General features: G+C 42.8%; 1 long non-coding RNA gene across 3 annotated transcripts in view; it reads right to left on the reverse strand.

The window, feature by feature from the left end:
* Positions 1 to 4,293: 4,293 nt before the first annotated feature.
* LOC144688550 (uncharacterized) overlaps positions 4,294 to 24,952 on the reverse strand; it is a 213,787-nt gene continuing 193,128 nt past the window's right edge. For all 3 annotated transcript variants that reach the window (XR_013578435.1, XR_013578434.1, XR_013578436.1), the window contains one exon: positions 4,294 to 5,530. This is a non-coding gene — a long non-coding RNA (uncharacterized LOC144688550). The remainder of the gene's footprint in view (positions 5,531 to 24,952) is intronic.

Genomic DNA, 24,952 nt, shown 5'->3' on the forward strand with positions numbered 1-24,952 from the left:
GGAACAGTTTCAGCACAGAAGGAGACCATTTGGCCCTCCTTGTCCATGCCAGCCCTCTGCAAGAATAAATCAGTTAGTTACAGCCCCTAGTCCTTTCACCGTAGCCCTGCAATTTTTTTGCTTCAGGTGCTTAACTAATTTTCTTCTGAAAACCATGATTGAATCTGCCTTCATCACACTCTCAGGCAGTGTATTCCTTTTCCTAACCATTCGCTGCATAAAAAACTTTTTCCTCATGTCGTTGTTGTTTTCTTGCCATTCATGTTGCTGTTGTTTGTTCCTTGAACCTTCTGCCAATGGGAACAGTTTCGCCCTATCTGCTCAGTCTAGGCCCCTCTTGAATTTGAAAACCTCTATCAAATCCCTTCCAAACCATCTCCTCTCTAAGAAGAGCAGGCCCAGCTTTGCTAATGTATCCATGTAACTGAAGTCTCTCATCCCTGAAACCATTCTCATAAATCTTTTCTGCACCCTCCCTAATACCTTCACATCCTTCCAAAATTGTGATGTCCGAAATTGGACACAATACTCCAGCTGAGGCAGAACCCGTATTTTATAAGAGCTGATGATAACTTCCTTGCTTTTGTGCTCTATGCCTCTATTTATAAAACCCAGGATCCTGTACACTTTCTCAACCTGCCCTGCCGCATTCAATGATTTGTGCATATATACCTCCAGGTCTCGCTGCACCTGCAAACCCTTGCGAATTGCATCCTTTGTTTTATATTGCCTCTCTTCATTCTTCCTATCAAAATGCATCACTCAACACTTCTGTGAATTAAATTTCATCTGCCACATGTCAGCTTATTCAACCAGCCTCTCTATGTTCTCTCGAAGTCTATCACTATCCTCTTTCGTTATATGGTTGGGTTAACGATGTGCTCTGCAGCTGGTCAAGTTATACCTGACCTGGTAATATTTAATGATGACTATAATGAGTGTCTGAAATGGGAAAAGTGGGTTACTTCCCAAAACTAATAATCTGCATCTCAACAGAGCATTCCATTGCTGCTGTGAGATGGTATTTCTTTTCTGGTGTTCTGCCAAACATATCCAACGCACTTTGCCTCCTTGTTTTGTCAGTTTGAAAGCTTCCAAAGTTTAGAAAAAGCTTTATCCACATAAGCATCTTCTGCCAAACATTTGTGAGAGGGAACAGAGACTGCAGCTTTTATTTTATAAGTGAGCTTTTATTCAGATGGAGCAATGACATGTTTAAATGTCCTGGCTTATGGGGAGCAGGAGTAGGAATTGTTATTGCAATAAATCTGCACAAAAGGGAACAATATTTTTTTAATCACAAAAGTCTTAGTAAGGATAATAACACAAAGTTAAATAACATTTTAAACATACATTAGACAGAAGGGAGCTGCAGAATGATAGACTGAAAGCCAGACTGATGGGTTTAATGGACCAGTAAATGGAGAGATAGATGACTGGATTTTAAGTTTGTGATGTACTGGGAGCAGGGGGTCCAGTAGTGCCTGGGAAACCAAGAAGTCAGTGCAGTTGGTCTGTTAATGACATTTTCATCCTTTCATTACCATATCTTTTCCAGGTTTCCTGACCAATTGGCGTCAGTGGCATGAAGACTACTGTTATGATACAGCAGGTAGTAATTGCTGGGCTGACCACATCCCAAAGGGAAACTTAGCCAAGCTGCCACAACGATATGCAATTTGGATTTTTATTGTGAGAAGGTATGTGCATTGAAGTCAGAAGTAAAGATTCCACTACCACGTTTGGAGATTTTAAATATTAAATTAAAATATTTATTAACAAAAGAAAATAAAACTTAAACATACAAGAACACAGTTACACAGTTAAATTTAATCTTATAATATTTCCCAAAAGATTTCTACCTAGCTAGACTCCCAAATAAACACCCTTTCCCAGGCAACACTCCAAATAGATTGTTAATCTCTAGAAGATCCAGTAATATTACCACTTGCTGAATGAAGGTGGCTGCTCTTACCATGGACAAAGTCATCAGTGCAAAGGCCTCTGCCATTATGCCACTCATGTTTAAGAAAGACTCCTTTGATCTTTCTGCAAGTGTCACAGTGCAGCTGGGATACTCATAAATATATTGCATATTCTGCTGCTCTAGAAGTGTCCTATTCATCAACAGTCCCTGAGCTATAGTATCTCTGTTCCGGTGAACAGAGCTTGAAGTGTCCTGCACCCTCTGATGCAAATGCTTCATTGGTGACCCAGCCTGCACTATTTGCTCACGCTCACTTGTGAAGTATGAGTCACTAGGTGAAAACCCAAATATCTGCCTTACTAGTCCAACTGGTGTGTATGAATCTGAGCAGCTGGTGCATGAATCTGTACTGTCAATATAAAAACATTTAATGTTATCTTGCTCAAAGAGAAGGAATGGAGCCAAGAAAGTCAGTGATGCCTCCCTGGATGTGTTGCTGGGGAATGTGAGGTCCCAGAGTGATAGGCTGCTCCCTAATGGCGAGAGGAAGAAGTTGACTGGAGACATCAAGAAGGCATATTTGGAAGTAGCAGAGTACCTTGCAGATACAGCCATCCCTCTCTGTCTATGCATTTCATTATATTCCGTCTATGATATACGATGCTAAGTTGGTGAGAGGAGTTGATGTGTTGGAGTGGACTCGAGAAGGCAGAGTGAGGGAGTTGAGGTGATATGTGTATCAGGTGGTAGGTGAATGTACAATTGCTCTCCCCTTACTTGCCCTGCTTATGTCATTGAAGCACTTCTTACATTGTATCCAGGAGCTTGACATCATGCTCCCACTGCTGACCTCCTCTGTTACTTCCAAATAAGCCTTTTTGGCGTCACTGACTTTCTCGGCTCCAATTCTACTCATTGGTTCACAACTCCAAACTCCTTCAAATTACATGTTTGGAGTGTTCGTTTAAAGTGTGAAGTTGAAATCATAACAATATGGATATTGTAGAGGAAATATCACTTTTTTGCCTAATATTACTGTGGGATACTGAAGCAGGCTTGTGGGTGCTGTGTGTGTGTTGCGTGTGTGTGTGTGTGACTAATTTACTTAAACTGAAGACAGTCAGACTGCAAGCTTTGAATCATTAAAGGGGTTAGATGTAAAAGCTGGCATTTTGAAATGGAGATGGGCAAGCTAGGATGAGATCCTAGTAGATACAGTATGAATGGGAATTTGCATTATGAAAAGAGATATGATTGTTTTGCACCACTTTCATGTATCATTCATTCTTGGTTGCTGCCAAGCAAATGGATTTTTCAGTTGTGTGATGATTAATGGGAAGAGATGAATTGATGCTGATCAAGGTGGGGAGGGGCTGTGAGAGTACAGCTTGGGGCGGGGAGGGGGTGGAATTGGAGAACATAGTGTTTTTTCCATAGGGCTGTTGGATGGATGCATTGTTGGAACCTAACTGAATGTTGCAAATGAGGGCATCCTGGCAGCAATGTACACCTCCTCCTCATCTTCTTCCTCACCTTTCTTCTGTTCATCAGAATCATCCAAAGAAAGATCTGTGCTCTGTGCCTTGTTCCTCTTGCAAGTCCAAACAATGCTCTGTAATGTTGTGCACAGTGCAGCACACCACAACCATTCTGGAGACCATCCTGGCAGGTCCAGATCTGTGCACGTAGCTGAAGCGCATTTTCAACATGTCGAAAGCTTGTGCTATGACATGCCTGGTGGTTATATGGCATCCATTTTATCACTCCGGTACCTCATTCCTTGGGTTTCTGAGAGGGGGCATTAGCCAGGCTTTATGTATCTTTGTATCCATGCAGCCAACAAAAATTCTGCTTGTAGGTGCAAAGACATTTGGGAGAGTAAACTGCAGAGGATGGAAACATTATGGCAGCTGCCTAGAAACCTTGCATGCCTGCATAAAGATCTGTTTGTGTTTGCACACCAACAGCATATTGGTGGAGTGAAAGTCCTTTCAGTTAATGAATGCTCCTGGGTGATCTATGGGTCACTTAATTGCCACATTAATGCAGTTGATGATGCCCTGCCTTGCAGCTGTGGGAAAGCCAACCAGTGCTACAAACCTGAGCACCCAGTTATTCTGATTGGGGTCATCGAAGGTGAAGTTGACATAATTGGCGGCCCTGACAAAGAAGCCATCACTCACCTACACGTTAGTGTGCCACCGGTTGCAAGATCCTGCAGATATCTTTGATGAGCCCTAGAAGGATCCACAGCCAAAGGAGTTGAGAGCAGTGGTGACTTTGACAGCTGCTGGGAAAGCATGGTCACCATATCCAGTTGGCAGCAGGTCATGTTCTAGAGAGCTGAAAATGTCTGCCACCACCTGATGATACCCAGAGCCACCTGAGACACTGGTGTTCTGACATGGCAGGGAAGCTTAGCCTCTACCTGTGCCAGGTATGCCTCCTGTGAGCTGCATCTTTCTTCTGCTGCCCTCTTCTCCTGTTGGAGCTACAGGTCTGTGAGCAGCAGCCTGCTGTTGGTGTATGTGCTCCTGCTTCTGCTAGCACTGGTGGTTGTCATCTGAGGTCCAAAGTAACACATGCTGATCTAATAGATCAAGTCTTTCAAATCAGAGCTCCAAACCTCTAAAGTGTAGAGGACAGTTACAAAGTGGAAATAGCACAAATACTGTGAGCAAACACTTTCACAGGAGCAGGTTAGAGAGCAACTGTGGAACTCAGTACTGGCATTTTTTCCTGTCATGGCTTCAGTCCCCTCAGTTGCCTCCATGTATCTGTCTTCCTTTCACTGGTGAATTATTGGACGCCCAGGAAACCTGTAGAGCGAAAATTAAGCTCCAAAACAAACATTAATATCACAATAATTGAGTAATTTATATATTGAAATTGATATCCATAGGCAAACGGCCTAGCATGCTGCAGTTAAAGGTGGAAGTTGATGTGTTGGAACCTGATTCCTGACTCACTCACATTTTCACCCCGACCAACACCCAAACCAACACGCACATCTTCATTAAAATTTTCCTCAGTGTTTACTGCACTCTTGTAATTTTGACACTTGTCTTCTTTGCACATCATTTTTTTGACAGTTTTAAAGCTGGAAAGTATGTGACAGACTTGTATTTGAGCCACCTTACATGAAACTATAGATGGTAGCAGTTTTTACGTAACAATTTGAGGAGGTCAAGCAGAAGTATCTGTCCAAGTTGTGTATTTCCTTGGAAATCTGGATGAGGGTAGAGCATTGGGATTTGGCGTGAATTATCTGTACATTTTCTATATAATGCAAGGAGGATCTCCCCATTGTTCACTTAACATTAGAGAAAATTTTATTTAATTTTGAAGAATCCAAAATTTCTAGATGGTTTGCTTGTCTAAATTTGAATAAAAGTCAAAATTGATTAATTTTCTTTTCCTCCTTTGACATTTTATCATCACATTCATACATACTGTGCTAGCAGACATAGGAACACAAGTGAGTCTTTGTTTCCTTCATGAATTTTTTTTGTGTTGTCTTTCTGTTCCATTGACGCTTCTCTTTGCTCTTTGAATAATTAAGGTGCAAAATATATGTAATATTTTCCTTCCCCTAGCCTTCACCTGAAAACAAGATCAAAACATGATCAGTGAAAATACTGCAAAGTAGCACCATTTTAACAAGTAAACAATGAATCAATAGTTTTTTTTAACAAAAACAACAGTAAGACATGAGTACTACTTCAAACCATAAGCATTGACAGTATAGGCATTTATCTTCTCAAGGGCAATTCAGGATGGACAACAAATACTGGCCACGTAGTGATGCCCACAGCCTGTGAAAGAATACATAAAAATGGAGATCACCCAGGACCTCACATCTTTCTCAGCTCATTGCTCTCATTTATCTAGCCTGCATACATCAATAAAATTCAGAAACTAGAGGTTTTTTAAGTAATTCTAAACAATAAATGTAATAGAATGTATATTGAAAAGTACAAAGCTGATATAACAAATATTAATTCTCACATAGATAATTCAACAGAGTACAATTGACTAATCAATTTAGTTAATTGTTATCTAGAAAAGGATTGAATCTATTTCCCAGAACGTATGTTATCTTTTAAAGCCAGAAACATATTAAAGGACATAGGAAACTGCAGTGACCCAAAACCATGTAGCTACTGACATGAACAATAGAGCATTAAGATGTATCAGCAGAACTGACGCATGCATTATTATCCTTAGTGACATATGCTAAGTCTGAAAGGCTTTACTCAGTGGTTTTCTGTGTTACCAGGTTCATGCAGCTGAGATCCAGCCATCAGACATTTGGCAGGATAGTTTTTCATTTAATCTTTTAATAATTTATTTTTAATGATTAATGAAGACTGATACAATGGCCAGAATTTTCTCTTCAGCGTGAATTCAGCGTGATCTAGATGAAGGAACTGAGGGCATCCTGGCTAAGTTTGCAGATGATACAAAGATAGGTGGAGGGACAGGTAGTATTGAGGAGGCGGGGAAGCTGCAGAAGGATTTGGACAGGTTAGGAAAATGGGCAAAGAAGTGGCAGATGGAATACAACGTGGGCAAGTGTGAGGTCATGCACTTTGGTAGGAAGAATAGAGGCATAGACTATTTTCTAAATGGGGAGAGAATTCAGAAATCTGGAGTGCAAAGGGACTTGGGAGTCCTAGTCCAGGATTTTCTTAAGGTTAACTTGCAGGTTGAGTCGGTAGTTAGGAAGGCAAATGTAATGTTGGCAATTATTTCGAGAGGACTAGAATATAAAAGCAGGGATGTGCTGCTGAGGCTTTATAAGGCTCTGGTCAGACCACATTTAGAATATTGTGAGCAATTTTGGGCCCCGTATCTCAGGAAGGATGTTCTGGCCCTGGAGAGGGTCCAGAGGATGTTCACGAGAATGATCCCAGGAATGAAAGGCTTAACATATGAGGAACGTTTGAGGACCCTGGGTCTATACTCGATAGAGTTTATAAGGATGAGGGGGGATCTGATTGAAACTTACAGAATACTGAAAGGCCTGGATAGAGTGGACGTGGGGAAGATGTTTCCATTAGTAGGAGACACTAGGACCCGAGGGCACAGCCTCAGAGTAAAGGGAAGACCTTTTAGAACAGAGATGAGGAGAAACTTCTTTAGCCAGAGAGTGGTGAATCTATGGAATTCATTGCCACAGAAGGCTGTGGAGGCCAGGTCATTGAGTGTATTTAAGACCGAGATAGATAGGTTCTTGATTGGTAAGGGGGTCAAGGGTTACGGGGAGAAGGCGGGAGAATGGGGTTGAGAAACTTATCAGCCATGATTGAATGGTGGAGCAGACTCAATGGGCCGAATGGCCTAATTTCTGCTCCTATGTCTTATGGTCTCATGGTCTTATGACGTGTGGGAGCGGGCCCTGCACACTGACGTGTAAAATGAAGCGCGGTGATGTCAGGCATGCGTCCCCACGTCACCGTGCGTCATTCCGATCTTCCGTTCAGCAGGCACGCACCAGAGGCAGCTGCGCGCCCACCGAACTGTCAAAGGCCTGTTAAGGACATTTAAGAACCGATTTACATACTCAACAGGGCTGCTCGTCCAACCTTAAGGTTGGTGGGCAGGTGAAAAGCCCAAGCAGCCTTCGCATTTTTCATGAAACCTCATCCACGGGCAGGATGAGGTTTCATGAAGGGTTTAATAATTAAATAAATATTTTCTCCACACTTCATAAACATGTCCCAACTCATGTGATACTGTCACATGAAGTGAAATGTCTAAATATTTTTATCTGTCTTTATTAAATACTTTCATTCTGAACTTAATCTCCCTGAGGCAGTTCCGTGCATGCGCGAAAGAGCACTGGCCCCGACTCTCCCTCCTCCCCCCGCCCGCACAGGTAGCGCTGAGTGCTACCGGGCGAGCATCACACTGGGCGGGCCATAATTGGCCCACCCACATAAAATGGTGGTGCGCAGCCGATCACGGGCAGCAATCGGCTCCGCACCCTCTCCTAACCAACCCACCCGACAGGGAGAAAATTCTCCCCAATGTTTTTGTTCTCCAAAGTTGTTATGTTATACATAATAAACAGATTTAATCTGTAAACCTGTCCTTGGTCAATCAAGGCATTCACATAACAACATTAATATATTGCACCACTTTTTATGCATATATACAGGGTATGACAGCTATGAGCACAAACCAATTTACACCTCATGCAATGTGACAATGATTAATCCTCAATCATAGATTGGAGGACAAGGATTAGACACAATGCATGTCTATATTGTTGAGAAAATACACAGTAGAAAGTATTTTTCCTCATCAAACATTGAAATACCAAATTCAAAATCAGAGTGCAAAATTTACCAACCAAAACCTACTGTTTCTTCTGCCATTTTAACTGGTACCTTTAGGCCTGACCCAGGAGGGCACTCCAGCAGACAGTGATAGGGCTGGGAAAAGATTGCAGCAAACCATGTGATGGCAGAACAGGACATCAGTCATTTGCCACCAGTTTTGGGGTACTCCCACACCATTTATGCTGGGCAGGAGGCCCCCAAACTACCTCCGAAATCATGCTGTATATTTTAATAAATTTTTGGAACAAAATAGATTTTTATTATTCTGCCATCATTTATAGCAATGCATTTCTTGGACATTTCTGTTTGCTAATATCAATTTAGGAGAAAAGCTGAAGAGCAGCTGAATTAAGCAAAATGGTTTGGAACTGAAAACCCATTCATCAGTCAGGCTCTAAGCTTGATATCTGTTTTTTCTTATAAATAACTTCATTTTTATTGTTGCTCCCATTGTTTCAACAACATTACAAAGTATTGGGGGACATTTGTCTGGAAAGATTCTCTCTGAAAAACACAAGAAACAGCCTACCCACCCACCCATGCACATTCTGATGCTGCATTGCCTCAGTGAACTGAACCTCCTTGAAATACAGTGTATTTTTAAAAAAATTATTCTCACATGCTACGAGAGCATACTACTTCAGCAGACATCTGTGCACATTGCAAGATTTTTTCCCTTGATTAATAACTTTATTTTGGGATCTAACATTTTCCCATGCACTCCATATTTAGTGATAGAACTATTAACCAACTGACAGAATTTACATGGGCATGACTGTTGCTAAAAATGAAATCCGTTTTTTTTTTGAGCTTCCATCAAAATTGTCATTCAATTGGCTGTTAAATTTGCCAAGTCTTTGAATAAATGCAATCTGGCAGTGCTGCTCAGGCTCAGCCTTGACAACTGTTCAAATTTAATGGTGTCTTAACTCCAGAATTATCAGTTCTTAAGAACATTTTGAAAGCAAGAAGATTATCTGCTAAATATTTGGGTAAGAATTTGTGCAATCACTTTGTCTAGTGGCATCATAAAGCCATTTATTAATGATTTGAATAGTATTTTCTGTGACAATCTAAGGCCTTCCATTTGTAATATGTTCATGCTTTCACCAGAATGGGAAATCTTCATAAATATATTTGCAACATTGCTTCTGATAGCAACCCTTCTAATTCTTCCCATGCCCCTAAATGTATTACATTCATGGACATGTTGCTGAAATGATCTTAAAGCTTGGATTTTCCATTACAGTCCACCTGATTTTTGGGATGGCAATCAGGCAGCTAGGACCAACAAATGGCAAAACGTTCCACCTCACTGGAGCCCCAATAGGTTTCCTACCAAGAATTCCCCTAACTAACATGTTTGGAATAAATAGGGGATTGACAAAGGATGTTGGGTAGGTTAGATGAATGAGTGCAGAATGTTTTGTGAGGGGAAGGGGAACAGCCAGAAGTCATAGTCCAAGTTGGAACCAATGGTGTAGGTAGGAAGGGGGTTGAATACCTACAGCCAGAGTTTCAAGAACTAAAGGGAAGTTAAGTAACAGGACCTGAAAGGTCATAATCTCTAGAATACTCCCTGTGCCACATGCTTGTGAGTATAGGAGCAGTAAGATGGACAGGTTAGCACTTCACTGGAGAAATGGTACAGGAAGGAGGGCTTCAGATTTCTGGGGCACTGGGAGCAATTCTGGGTCAGAAGGTACCTGTACAAGATGGAAGGGTTACACCTCAATAGGGCTGGAGTCAATGTATTTGTAGGAAGGTTAACTAGTGCTGAGGCAGAAGGTTTGAACTAATTTAATAGAGAAGAAATATGAAGTGCCAAGAGGACTGGGAATGGCAAACAAGGTTAGAATAAAGAATGGTTCAGTACTAGGAAGATACAAGATATATAGAGATAGGTTTAGTCTGCATGTGCGAATATGTCCAGAGTGTGGTAAATAAGGTCGGTGAGCTGCAGGCACAAGTAGCCACATGGAATTATGATTTAATGTTACTAATGGAGACCTGGCTCAAACAAGGGAAGAAATGGTCACAATGTATTTAGGAAAGATAGGGAAGTGGAAAAAAGGGGAACAAGTCTGGCAATATTGACCAAAGATTCTGTGGTGCACTTGAATGCTCAAAGGCGGAATCTATTAGGTTAGAATTAAGAAATAATAGTGGATCTATGACACTGTATACTATAGGTCACTAAATAGTGGGATGGAGATGGGGAGCGAATTGCTGAAAGGGGTGAGAACCACAGAGTAGTGATAGTGCGGGATTCAATTATTTTAATATAAACTGGAAAATAACAATATAAAGGACACAGAGAGGGAGGAATTCCTGAAATGAGTACAAGAGAATTATCATAATCAGCATGTTTCTAACCAAAGGAGGTAGGAAATGTTGCCAGATCTAGTTCTAGGGAATAGAGTGGGGCAAGTTTAGCATATTTCACTTGGAGTGCATTTGGGAAACAGTGATCATAATATTATTAGATTTAGAGTAGTTATAAAAAAGCACAAGAAAAAAAAGTGAAAATATTAACTGGAGGAGAGCTAAATTTCAGGGCTCTAGTCCAAGTAGATTGGAATCAATACCAGGCAGATAAGATAGTAAATAAGCAATGGGAAGCCTTCAAAAAGGGGATGTTTCAGGACAGACTAGACACATGTTCACAAAGAGGAAAGGAAGGGTATCCAAAGCTGGATACTCTTGCCATCATTTATAGCAATGCATTTCATTAGTTAGGGTCTAGCTGAAGCTTCCTAGTTTAGATTAAAGTGAAACAGGAAAAGGAAGGTTATAATAAATTTCAAAGTTCTTGCATTTGCAAGAACTAAAAAATGGGAGGGGCAAAGAGGATATATAAGAAAAAATTAGCAGGTAACTTGAAAGGAAACCCAAATGTATTTCACAACATATAAAGAGTAAAAGGGAAGTTAAAAAAGGATGGCTCAATTAGGGATCAAAAAAGACCTTCTTATGGAAGCAGAGGACATAGCTGAAGTACTGAATGAATACTTTGCATCTGTCTTCACTAAAGAGGTTTCTGCCAATGTCACAATAAAGGAGGAGGCAGTAGAGAAATTGGATATAATAAAAATACATAAAGACGAGATAGTTAAAAGATTGGCAGTAGTAGGAAAATCAGCCAGTCTGGATGGGATACATCCTAGATTGCAGAGGAAAGCAAGGGTGGAAATTGCAGAGACTCAGAACACAACCTTCCAGTCTTAGAATGTTGGAGTGGTGCCAGAGGAATGAAAGATTTCAAATGTTATACCCCTGTTTACAAAATAGGAGAGGGATAAATCCAGCAATAAGTCAATCAGCCTCACGTCAATAGTGGGGAACTTTTCAGATGCATTAATCTGTAACAAACATCGCTTAGAAAACTGGATTACTAAATGAAAGCCAGCATAAATTTACTGAAAGCAGATCATGTTTGACTAACTTGATTGTGTTCATTGATGAAGTAATGGTGGGGGCTGATGTTATGTATATGGACTTTCAAAAGGCATTTGATAAAGTACCACATAACATACTTGTTGGCATAATTGAAGCCTGTGGAATTAAACAAAAAGTGACTACATGGATATGAAATTGGCTAAGGGACAGAATGGTTATTTTTTTCAGACTGGAGGGAGGAGAGTGCAGTGGTGTCCCCCATAGGTCAATGTTGGGGCCATTGTTCTTTCTGACACATACTACTAATTTTCTTGGGCATACCAGGCATAATTTCAAAGTTTGCAGATGACATCAAACTTGGATATGTAATAAACAGTGAGAAGGATAGTAACAAAATTTCAGTGGGACAATAACAGAGTGGTGAAATGGGCAGAAACATGACAGATGAAATTTAATGCAGAGATGTGAGAGAGACCTGGGGGTATATGTACACAAGTCTTTGAAGATGGTAAGACAAGTTGAGAAGGGTGTAAATAAGGCATACAGGATCTTGGGCTTTACAAACAGAGGTATAGAGTATAAAAGAAAATTATGCTAAGCCTTTATAAAACACTGGTCAAGTCTCAGGTGGAATATTGTGGCCAATTCTCCAGATCACACTTTATTTGCTTATTCTCCTTAGACCAGAGGGGGTTAAAGAGAGATCTAATAGTGATGTTTAATATCATGAGCAGTTTTGATAGATTAAGTAAGGATAAATTATTTTCAGTGACAGGTCCGTAACCTGAGAGCACAGATTTAAAAGATTGGCTAAAGAACCGGAAGGATTCAGTGGAAACATTTTTTAAACAGTGGGTTGTTACGATCTGGAATGCATTGCCTGAAAGCATGGTGGAAGCAGATGCAATAATAAATTTCAAAAAGGAACTGGGAAAATAGTTGAAAAAGTAAAAATGCTAGGCTATAGGGAAAGGGCAGGGTAATATAAATAATTGGATAGCTTGTCCAAAGAGCTGGCACTGGCACAATGGGCCAAATGGTCTCCCTCTGTGCTATATCATTCCGTGACTCTATGATTTCACAATAGGTGTTCCTTGCCCACTGGTGCTAAGCTTTTCCTAAACAGTGTCAGCAATAAATTTCCAGCATGTTACTCTGGTGCAACTTGACCATATTTGCTCAATTATCGTTGGCACCACCTAATAGGAGGATTAATGCTGGATGATAAATGATGCACTGAAATGTTGGCTGATATCTGTATCCTGGCAACAATTCTCTTTTAATTCAACATTGCGGGCTAGTAATATATAGATACCTTTCCTACTTAATTTGGGTGCAGCAGCTCTAAATGCCATTGTGAATGAATTATTGTAAGGTACCCTTGAATCAGGCCAGGTCAGCTTGTACTATGTAATTAAGCAGAACAAGCTGAGCTGAATGAGTCATCGCAGATAAAATTAGCATCAGTGACATGAGGGACGGCACTCATCCTGTGCAACACCAACTAATATTAGTAAAATAATTGAGAAAACAAAGTGTTAGGATCTCCAGAGTGGGCCCATAGTGGTCTTACAGTGGTTATGCAGAAGTGAGTCCACAGATCTTTAGCTATACAATAGAAATACTGGTCTAATCACATCAATAATGTAGCTGCAGATTTTCAAATACCTGCACTTGTTCTGTGTTCACTGTATATACGTATATATTATTCATATATGTTTCAAATGTTATACTTGCATCCTGCAAAAATAATTTAATTTTGAAGAATGGATTGAATGTACTGCATTTGATGAATATACTTCAAAGTGTTCAAAGGCAGCATTGCATTTACCTACCTGTTCACTAGTTAGATGCAGTGTCTTGTTTTACACCCAAAGCACTGCAAGGTACAGAAAGTAGGTATGAAAAGTCACATTCAATCAACCTCTGCAAAAATGCCTGATCTAAATCCTTTGATTTCATTGATGTGCAAAAATGTGCAATAAATTTGGCAGTGTATTCCATATCTATGAATGCATTTTTTTAAATTCATTCATGGGACGTGGACTTCACTGGCTGGGCATTTATTGCCCATTCCCAGTTGCCCTTGAGAAGGTGGTGGTGAGCTACCTTCTTGAACCGCTGCAGGCCATGTGGCGTAGGTACACCCACACTGCTGTTAGGAAGGGAGCTCCAGGATTTTGACCCAGCGACAGTGAGGGAACAGTGATATATTTCAAAGAGAAGATGGTGAGTGACTTGGACGGGAAATTCTAGATGGTGGCGTTCCCATCCATCTGCTGTCCTTGTCATTCTAGATGGTAGTGGTCATGAGTTTGGAAGATACTGTCGAAGGAGCCTTGGTGAATTCCTGCAGTGCATCTTGTAGATGGTACATACTGCTGCTATTGCGTGTCGATGGTGGAGGGAGTGAATTTTGTGGATGTGGTGCCAATCAAGTGGGCTGCTTTGTCCTGGATGGTGTCAAGTTCCTTGAGTGTTGTGGGAGCTGCACTCATCTAGGCAAGTGGAGAGTTTTCCATCACACTCTTGACTTGTGCCTTGTGGATGGGGGACAGGCTTTGGGAAGTCAGGAGGTGAGTTACTCGTCGCAACATTCCTAGCCTCTGACCTGCTCTTGCAGCTACTGTATGCATATGGTTAATCCAGTTCAGTTTCTGGTCAATGGTAACCCCCAGGATATTGACAGTGGGGGATTCAGTGATGGTGATGCCATTGGATATCAAGGGCCGATGGTTGGATTCTCTCTTGTTGGAGATGATAATTGCCTGACACTTGAGTGGCGTGAATGTTACTCACCACTTATCAGCCCACGCCTGGATATTGTCCAGGTCTTCTGCATTTGGACATGGACTGCTTCAGTATATGAGGAATCATGAATGGTGCTAAACATTGTTTAATCATCAGCGAACATCCCTACTTCTGACCTTATGATGGAAAGAAGGTCATTGATGAAGCAGCTGAAGATGGTTGGGCCGAGGACACTACCCTGAAGAACTCCTGCAGTGATGTCCTGGAGCTGAGATGACTGACCTCCAACAACCACAACCATCTTCCTTTGTGCTAGGTATGACTCCAAACAGCAGAGAGCTTTCCCCCTGATTCCCATCGACTCCAATTTTGCTAGGGCTCCTCGATGCACACTCGGTCAAGTGCGTCCTTGGTGTCAAGAGCAGTGACTTTCACCTCATCTCGGGAGTACAGCTCTTTTGTCCATGTTTGAATCATGGTTATAATGAGATGAGGAGCTGAGTGGCCCTGGCAGAACCAAAACTGGGCAACAGTGAGCAGGTTATTGCTAAGCAAGTACCACTTGATGCCATTGTTGATGACCCCTTCCATTACTTTACTGATGATCAAGGGTAGACTGATGGGGCGATAATTGGCCAGGTTGGATTTGACCTGCGTTTTGTGCACAGGACACACCTGGGCAATTTTTCACATAGCCAGGTAGATGCCAGTTTTGTAGCTGTACTGGAACAGCTTCGCTAGGGGTGCGGCAAGTTCTGGAGTACAAGTCTTCAGTACTATTGCCAGAATATTGTCAGGGTGCATAGCGTTTGCAGTATCCAGCGCCTTTAGCCGTTTCTTGATTACATGTGCACTTCTGGCTGAAGACTTTAGCAAATGCTTCAGCCTTATCTTTTGCACTGATGTGCTGAGCTCCTCCATCACTGAGGATGGGGATATTTGTGGAGCCTCCTCCTCCAGTAAGTTGTTTAATTGTCCACCAACATTCACGGCTGGATGTGTGGAGTGGTGAGTCTGTGAGTTGCGTGGCTCTGCTAAAAAAATTCTAGACAACTGGCATTTCCAGATTTCAGATTTCTGGATTAGAGAAGTTACAATGTATTAATAAGGAGTTCACTTTGTCTATATGGAAAACCTACACAAAGTAGCTGATAGGACTGGATTTTGCTGCAAAAATACTAATGAGAATAATGTTATTTCTGTGCAAATCAGAAAGCAAATTCTGCTGAGCACACATGTCCAGGTAAGCGTGAAAACCGATAAATTGCTGTCAGAGATACAATGCCCTTCCCTAAGCTTCCCTAAAACAGTACTTCACTGTCTGGCTTCCCTCCAAATGTATTCAACTGTGTGGAGTTCCTGTACTGACATCGTAGATGCAAACTAAACTCACCACAAAAAGTTAAGCACCTGTTTAATGGTGAAGCAAATCATAATTACTGCCAAATAGCTTTTCTGGCCTGAAAATAAATGTTTACAAGTGTGGAATCTCATTTCTTTGGGTTTTAGTTATTGTTGGAGATTTTTTAATAAATCTCTCTATGTCTTGTATCACCTCTTAATCCAATCTTTGTCTTTCTTTATTTGTTTTCTGTATCTGGTTTGACATTGAATTAAATATTCGAACTTATGCTTTCTGATTCAGACACTGAACTGCTCATTAATGATTTTTCAATCTGATTACTTAAGGTGACACAATTGCATGCCTTGTTCAGACTGGTTCCAGATGCCCTCTAGAGGATGTCACATCTCTTGAATGTTTGACTGACAGAAACTTACAATGTAAAACCCCACAAAAAGTCTGTGGGCAAGTGTAAGTCTAACATTGCTCATAGGAAAATCCCTCCCATTAATTATGCATCATGGAATAACTCACTTAAGATTATCACTCTTGAATTTTGATAAAATGGCCTCTGTCAGTGCCACTTCTGTTCAAGTGCTTTCAATATGAAGTAAAATCAGATCCACATTTTGTTTGAAAGTGGGAAAAAATCTCATTGTGTTTAATATCTTTTCTCAGTTTAATGACTAGTTCAGTTTGATGAATGAACAGCTTTTAGAATAACAACACCATATTCTGCTGTTGACTTTCTGAATTGTTGCACAGTGGTGATATCTCATTTTTTTCTATGAAGTCCAGCTCCAAACAACACAATCATTAAGATCAAAGGGTAAAATATGCTATGAGGTCACTTGGACAGAAGCATGCTGAGATATTTGCAAACATTCAGTTTCTCTGTGGATGGTTTATATAGTCTATGTAGTATTGCTAACTTGAGGGTGGGAGAATCTGCATTGGAATGATTGAGTCACTAAACTGCTCTCCACAAATAGGTCAAAAAGAACTAAAATCTTATTAGCTGTAAAGAGTATAACTTGATACAGTCAAACATCCTGATTATAAACTATTCAGTCAAATAGAATGTATTATTTGGAATTCACCCTATTCATGGTTAAATTCCTAAACATAAGTCTCACCAAGCCCATGGAAATGTGTGTTTATTGGCAGGATTTGTAATTATCTTTGCATTTGGTTACAATGATGTTTGCATAGCAGGAGTGGCATAAAATCAGATTGTGCAGAGAAAAAACATGCTTTGCCAGAGCCATCTTGAAGATTTCAACTTCGCTGTCAAATTGGCCTTTTTGTGTGGGAATTCAGTGGGTGGATACATTACAAAAGAACTTTATCAAAGATGCCAAATAAAATGTTGTTTAAAAAAACTATGTGGATTCTTGTATCCATAGGGTGAGTCATTTTAGAGTGTGTAAAAAATGGCTTGCATTAAAAAATAAAGTTGAGTTGCACAGAATTAACATCACTTTTCATCTGACCTATTTATGATCGGATTAATACATCACTGCTGATATGTGCCTCCTCTCTGGGTTTATGTGCATTGCCCAATGAACCTTGACAACAGCTTCCCACCTGTTACAACAATGTGAACTCAAAAAGCCTAGTGATGGCTTTGTGCTAATGAATTATTCAATAACTATTCATATTATTCAATATGAATATATGACACTGATAACAGGGTGTGGTACAGATGGGAGAGATAGTGGGGTAACTTTTCCCCTTTTCCCGCACTTATGGTTGTTTGCAACCAGGGGCTGAATCTTACCTATGTCAGATGGGCTGGGTGGGAGCAGGCGCGGGCGGGCGCAGAGCTGATCGCCGCCCGCGATCGGCTCCGTGCTGCCATTTTACACTAGCGGGCCAATTAAGGCCCGCCCAATGTGAATCGCGGTTCCCGAGAACAGCGGGAAGGGATGGGCGGTGGCAGGAGGCCAATGACTGCTGCGTCCAATGGCGACCCGGCAGCTTGTTTAAAAACGACGGAGGCAGCCTTCCAAAGGCTGCCAACGATGGCGCACTGAAGGACGTCCAAGAGCACTCTTGGAGAGCAGGCCAGACAGGAGGACAGGTTGGCGGGGCAGTGTGCCCCTAGATTTTCAGATGAGTGCCTCGCTGCCCTCCTTGAAGAGGTGGCAGCACGGCGCGACATCATAGTGCCAAGGGATAGGAGGAGGTGGCCCCCCAGGTGATGAAATGTGCCTGGGAGGAGGTGGCAGAAGGGGTCAGCTCCCACAATGTGGTGTGACGCACCTGGGTGCAGTGCCGCAAGCAGTTCAATGACCTTTTGAGATTGGGAAGGGTGAGTACCGTGTTGGCATGGGTCAGTTAGCACAGCAGTTAGGTTGCCACCCACCCCCCAACTCGGAATTTTGTTATTGCATTGATTCATTCATGGCATGTGGCCTTCGCTGGGTGGGCCAGCATTTATTGCGCATGCCTAGTTACCCCTGAGAGGGTGGTGGTGCGCTGCCTTCTGTATCCGCTACATGTGGTGCACGTAAACCCACAGTACTGTTTCAGGGGCAGGCTCCAGGATCTGGACCTAGGCACTGTGCTGGAACACCAAAACATTTCAAGGTCAGGATGCTGAGTGACTTGGAGGGGAACTTCCAGGTGGTGGGGTAACCGTCCGGCTGATGTCCTTGTCCTTCTAGGTGTAGTGCTCGTTGGTTTGGAAGGTCTTATGGTGTGAGTGGCAAATGTAATGGAGGCAGCATCTGGGCAAGGGGGTCAGCCCTGGCTGCTTGGAGTGAGTGTATGGCAGCTCCAGGGTCACGAATCAGATGAGACCTGCAATGTTTCACTCAGGTTGGGGTGGCAAGGCTGCAATGGCAATCCAGGTACAGGATGGACTAATTAATGCTCCTCTCTCCTTTCAGGAGAAGACAGTACATAATAATGTCGAACGCATGCAGACTGGCGGAGGGCAGGCCCACCTACTCATATTGACCAGATATGAGCAGGAGGCTCTCGAACTGGAGAGGTGCCATGTGCCCAGGTCTACTGGCAGTGGTGAGGTTGGGGTGCCATGCCCTGAGGTCACAATGTCTGTCATTGCAACCATTCCACTGACCTGCAAGCCCTCACAGCGGCATTGACCTCAGCTGGTCCGTGTGGGAGATGGATTGGGCACCCAGTATCCCAGCTAGGTGCCCATCTATCAGTGGTGAGCAGGGAGGTCAGAAGTGACCTCACGTTGGAGCACGAGCTGCCTGTTGTCTCCGCAGGCTCCTCTCAGGGCGCTCCGGATGAGGGTAGCAGCTCCTCCGCCCCTCTGCCAGTGACCATGGCACCCGATGAGGCTGCGGCGACTGGGAAGATGCCATCTGTGCCACTGGCCGCTTCCTCCCAGGTGAGGCCAGCACAGGCTCCATGGGCCAGAGGACGCCCACCAAGGTCATCAAGGCCAATGGGACAGCTGAGTGAGCAGGCTGTCTCCAATGCCAGTGCCAGCGAGGGGTGAGTGCCTAGACATAGCACATGTAAACATAAGCGTAAATCACCCTAGGCACACCACGGGCTTATCACTGATGGTTTTCTTTTACCCCTGTTTCAGTTGTTTTTCATTTGGTGTGCAGCTTAACACCTTTAACTGCACTTTCATTTCTGTTTTGTAGTATGAACTCATTAAATGTCTTGGTTCTCAACAAGCCTCCGGGTGATTCATTACTTCTGCAGGTGTATGGGAACCCATGATGTTTTGAGTGACTTGCTTGTCATTGAGCTTTATTGGCAAGACACATAGTTAATGTTCCTGACCAGGCAAATGTTGCTCTCAGGAATTCAGTATGGAGCCTGCAGCTCTGGCATGTGTTGGAGGTCCATCTGTGGTGAGCTAGCTGAGGGATTGTTGGATTAAAGACTCCCGGGTGTCTCTGCCTCCCTAGAGGTTGCCCAGGTCAGTGTCTATCCTCTCAGCATTCTCCTGAGTATACTCATCCTCAGACTCACTACTAGACTCATCGTGTGCAGCCAGAGCAGCTGCATCTACATCTTCTTCCTCCACTGCGACCCCCCTTTCCAGCGCCAGATTGTGGAGAGTGCAGCATGCAACCGCTATCAGTGACACACGATCTGGGGGTATTGCAGTGCGCCTCCTGAATGGTCCAGGCATCAGAAGCGCATCTTGAGAAGACCGATGGCTCTCTCCACCACAGCCCTTGTGGAGGTGTAGCTCCTGTTGTACCGCTACTCGGCCTCTGTTCTTGGATGGCGGAGAGGCATCATGAGCCACCTTTTGAGGGGATAGCCCTTGTCACCCAGCAGCCATCCATCCAGCCGGGCTGGAGCACTGAAGAGCCCCGGCACCTAGGAGTGTCTGAGGATGTCAGCGTCATGGGAGCTGCCTGGATACCTGGCACAGACTTGCAGAATCTGCATCCTATGTTCACACACTGACTGCATGTTCATCAAGTGGAATCCCTTCCTATTGACAAAGGCACCCGGCTCACCCGCTGGCGCCTTGATGGCCACATGTGTGCAGTCAATTGCACCCTGGACACGGGGGAACACAGCAATTGCTGCAAAGCCTCTGGCTTACTCCACCTGGCTGGCATCATCCGAACGGTAGTGAATGAAAATCAATGCAGGCCTGAACAGAGTGTCTGTCACCAGCTTGACACAACTGTGGACAGCTGATTGGGAGACTCCACAAAGATCACCCACCGACCCCTGGAAAGAGCCGAAGGCATAGAAATTGAATAACAAGAAATGAATCATGTGTTCTTAATGAGTCATTTAAGATTAAAACATTGCAAGCTTGTTGGGCTCCTTCTCTTGGTTCTTTGAAGATAAATGGAAGTTGAAAGTCTCTGGATTTTCATACGAGGCTAAAGATGAACTCCTATAGAAGAGATGTACTCTTGCAGATGGGAACAAATTAGCCCCTCTCTCATTGCCTCAGACAACTGTTTGTTTAGGCAGGGTTCTATTCTTCTTTCTGGATGGCATTCCCCTTTGTGCTATTTGTCCCAGTCTGACTTGACCCACTGGTTCTTGAAATAATGTGTGTTATCTCAAGTCAGTTTTATTTATTTTTTATTTTTTTACATTTTATTATATTTAATGATTTGTTCAATTTTTTTACCCTTTTCCCCAAACCCCCCCTCCCCCACCAGGCCACCTCTTACTTGGTTTTATGTTTTGCTTTCACAGAGTGCTGACCCTTCTTCTGCTATTAACACCTTCTTCTATCTTACCTTTATTCCACTCTCAGCATCTTCTTTACTCTTCACCACAACCATTAACACTCCCTTTGTCTTGTGTCCATGGGGAAGAATTCTCCCCCCGTTGGGGGGGAAGAAGTTCATGAGCGGGTGCGTGCCGGCACGTCACTGATCAGCGCCCCTGATTGGCGCCACCATTTTATGTGGGTGGGCCAATTAAGGCCCGCCCAGCATGACGTCCACCTCGAAGTGCTATGCGCTCCCTGTGCGGTGGGGGGGGGTGGATTCCCTAAGCCGAGAGTGCGCTTTTTCGTGCATGCACGCGAAAGAACTTACTCATCTCCCTGAGGCTAAATGCTGCCTCAGGGAGATTGGCGCCAAATTCAAAAATGTGAAATATAGACAAATAAAATTTCCCTGACACTGTCACATGAGTTGGGACATGCCCATCACTTTTAATTAAGCTTTTATTGAATTTTTAAAAAGCGACATGAAACCTCATCCCACCCATGGAATAGATTTCATGCTTTTTCTGAAGCCCGTCAGGGCTCTCAGCCTGCCCACCAAACTTAAGGTTGGACGGGCAAGTCCTTTAACTACTTCAATTAGTTTTTAAATGGCCGCAATTGGCTGTTGACAGGTCGGCGGGCGCACAGCTGATTCGGCTGCGCCCCCACTGACCTGAAAATTTAAATGACGCAGGATGATGTCGGGAGTTCCGCCCAATGCCATCTCGTGTCATTTTACGTGTCAGTGAGTGGGCCCCGCCCCCCCGCTCGCCGAACTCAATATCCTGCCCCATGACATCTTTGTCAATCTCTCCTTAGCTGTCACCTATCTGTGACCTTCTACCTTGTTCTACCTGCTCCACTCCCTCTTAAACGGTATAAAATCCATCATATTTCTACTTCTCTTTAGCTCTGAAGAAGAGTCATATGGACCCAAAACATTAACTCTTGTTTTCTCTACTGTCAGGATGATATAATAGTTTTCATAATGTTATAGGAATTTATTGTAAAGTAGAGTAATAGTGGGGTCTGTGTCCATGTGTGTGTGTGTGTGTGTGTGTGTGTGTGACTTAATTGAATTAAAGGCAGCTGGTCTGAAGGCTTTGATGTAACAGAAGATAAGCTAGGTTTGAAATGTGAAATAGGTAAACATAGGTGTAAAGGGAGCAATTGCATTTTAACATAAACCAGATTAGCTTGAATTCAAAGTAGGGGTGAAATGTTTCACCTGGCCAGAAGAAGTTAAGAAACAGTGGGCAGAATTTTCTGCCTGCCGGGTGGGCGGGCCCAACCCAATCTCCGGTGGGCGGGGAGCTGATCCCTGCCAGAGAAGCTGGCCCTGCCGCCATTTTATGTGGGCGGGCCAATTAAGGACCGCCCAGCATGACGTCCGGCGGGAAGCACTATGCGCTTCCTGTGCGGGCGGGGGGGGGATTCCCCAAAAGCGAGTGTGCTCTTTCGCGCATGCGCATGAAATAGCACACATCTCCCTGAGGCTAAGTGCTGCCTCAGGGAGATCGCTGACATTTTTAAAAACATTAAAAATAGAAAACAAAAATCCTTAACATGTCCCCCTCATGTGACAATGTCACATGAGATGGGACATGTTCATAAATTACACTAAAACTTCTATTAAACTGTTTGAAACCCGACATGAAACCTCATCTCGCCGGTGGATGAGGTTTCATGTTTTTTCTATTGCCCACCGGGGCTCCTGGCCTACCCACCAACCTTAAGGTTGGACGGGCAGGGCCTTTAATTGTTTCAATGATCCTGTCAATGGCCTCAATTGGCCATTGACATGTTGGCGGGCGCACAACTGATTTTGCTGTGCCCCCGCCTTCCTGAAAATTTAAATGGGGCGGGATGATGTCGGGGGTTCCCCTCCGATGTCATCCCATGTCATTTTATGTGTTGGAGAGCAGGCCCTGCCCCCTGCTCGCCGACGGCAAAATTCTGCCCAGTGTGTTTATTTTTTCCAAAGATTAATGTTAAAATTGACACCATGAGAGATTTTTATTATTAGAGAGGTAAAGTCCAAAGACATAGTGAAACAATGGGAATTTTCATTCAAAGGGAAAAATATGGATAAAGAGAGAAGGCTGTGTGCAAGGGAAGGCATTCTAAGATCTAAAACATGTGAAAAGCCTCCAGCATCTAAGCCTCAAGCTGCTGTCTACTAAGAACTGAAGTTAAGGAAACTCACTTTGAATTCAACTATTTCAGGGTATTGTGTGTTACTTTGCCTGGGTCTTTTAAAATCCATGTGTCTTACTGTTGCCTTAATGAAAGTGTAACTGGGGGTTTAGATTAATTAGGGATTTAGAAGTTATCATAGTAACATCGAGTAGATCTATGTATGTACTTAAAATCATTTCTTCTATTAATTAATGTTTAATTTAGTTTTATAAGAAACCCATAAGACTCCGTGGTCTTATTACTATTGAATTCAAGGTACGCATCTTGAAATATATACAAATTGCAAAAAATTTGTGGCAGTTGCTTCAAGTTTCCCTTTGGGATTTGAGCAGCTCAGCATTTACCATTGGCTGTGCCATAACACTCCACAGGTGCTGCCAGACCTGCTGAGTTTTTTCAGCATTTAATGTTTTTATTTCAGAATTCCAGCATCCACAGTATTTTGCTTTTATTTATATTTTAATGACTTTCCAGAGACATGAATTAGTTTCTGTCTGTGCAGAAATCGCAAAGAGTCATCCGAGCCCTGCATTCCATCTAGGATCAAGGGAAATTGCATGTTTTAAAAAAAGTAAAAATGTACATCACCTTTGAAATTCACAGGTATATCACGTGAGCGTGACACGTGCAAATACTGTGGGAAGTTTCTCAACTCTTGATCACTGTGTACCTTCAGAGCACTAAAATGACTTGTTACATTAATGTGAAATCAGCTTATTAACATACTGTCATGATGTTCCCTGAACATATTGTATGGTGGGCTAGGAGTGCTAGGCATCAAAGACTGTGTTATCTAGCACCAGAAGCTCGTAAAGGTTTCTGGTTACCTTTGAGTTGGGCTGCTACTGATGGGGGAAAGGAATGAAAGTAGGGTGGGTTTTATGATGGGTGGATGATCCACTCTGCCAGATTATTGTCCAGGTGATGAATGAGAAAGTTTACCCATGTGTTTTTGTCCATGTGTTACCCCCATGTGTTCACAACAAAAGGCAAGGACCTAAGTCAGACAAACCCCACTGAGCACCTGGGATCACAGACTTCCCAATTCAATGGGTATAAGGTGTTCATTGTTATGATCCTTGGCAAGCCTCCCAAGTTGTTGGTAAGATCCGGTTAGGGACCAATAATATTTTCTTTAAAGTAGACAAAGTTTGAGATTCAAGATACTTGCTCAGTGAATAAAGCCATAATATTCCACGGGTTTTTAACAAACAGAAATAAACTTTACTGTACAAGGTCAGAAAGATAAAACAATTTAAATATCTATCTTATATGCTAAGATTCAAAGTTAATGTGAGGCACATGTGAATTAACAAGCCAAACGTGGTTGAACACCCCCCACTACACATTAAATGCAGATGCAACCAAGACAGAGTCCACGGATTTCTCAACAACCCACCCAGATGCCAGTATCACTGTGAGTCAACTAACCTCACTGAAACTCTATCTCTCTCATGAGGAATTCCAGTCTTCACCTTCAAAGATCTCACCTTGGAATTCTCTCCAAAAGCCATTCTAGCTTGGATGGTATAAACAATGGCCCACATTGCAGGGTTTCAATCTCATCTCCAGAGATTCTGTTTCTTTGGATTCCAGAGCATGCACCCAAACACCAACTCACAAGCGCAACTTCGGCTCTTCAGCCACACCAAGCAAAACACTACTGCTCCAAAGGGGTACTTTTGCCCCAACAGCCTGTAGCATTGAATCACTAAACTTTGGCTGCCTTCTTCACTTGAAGTCTGCTCCCCGCAGTCCTTTTCCTGTTTGGAGCCTGTTTCTCCGTTCCTCTATTTTCA

This window comes from Cetorhinus maximus, chromosome 13 (genome assembly GCF_964194155.1).
Source record: "Cetorhinus maximus chromosome 13, sCetMax3.hap1.1, whole genome shotgun sequence".
In the NCBI taxonomy this organism is placed as follows: domain Eukaryota; kingdom Metazoa; phylum Chordata; class Chondrichthyes; order Lamniformes; family Cetorhinidae; genus Cetorhinus; species Cetorhinus maximus.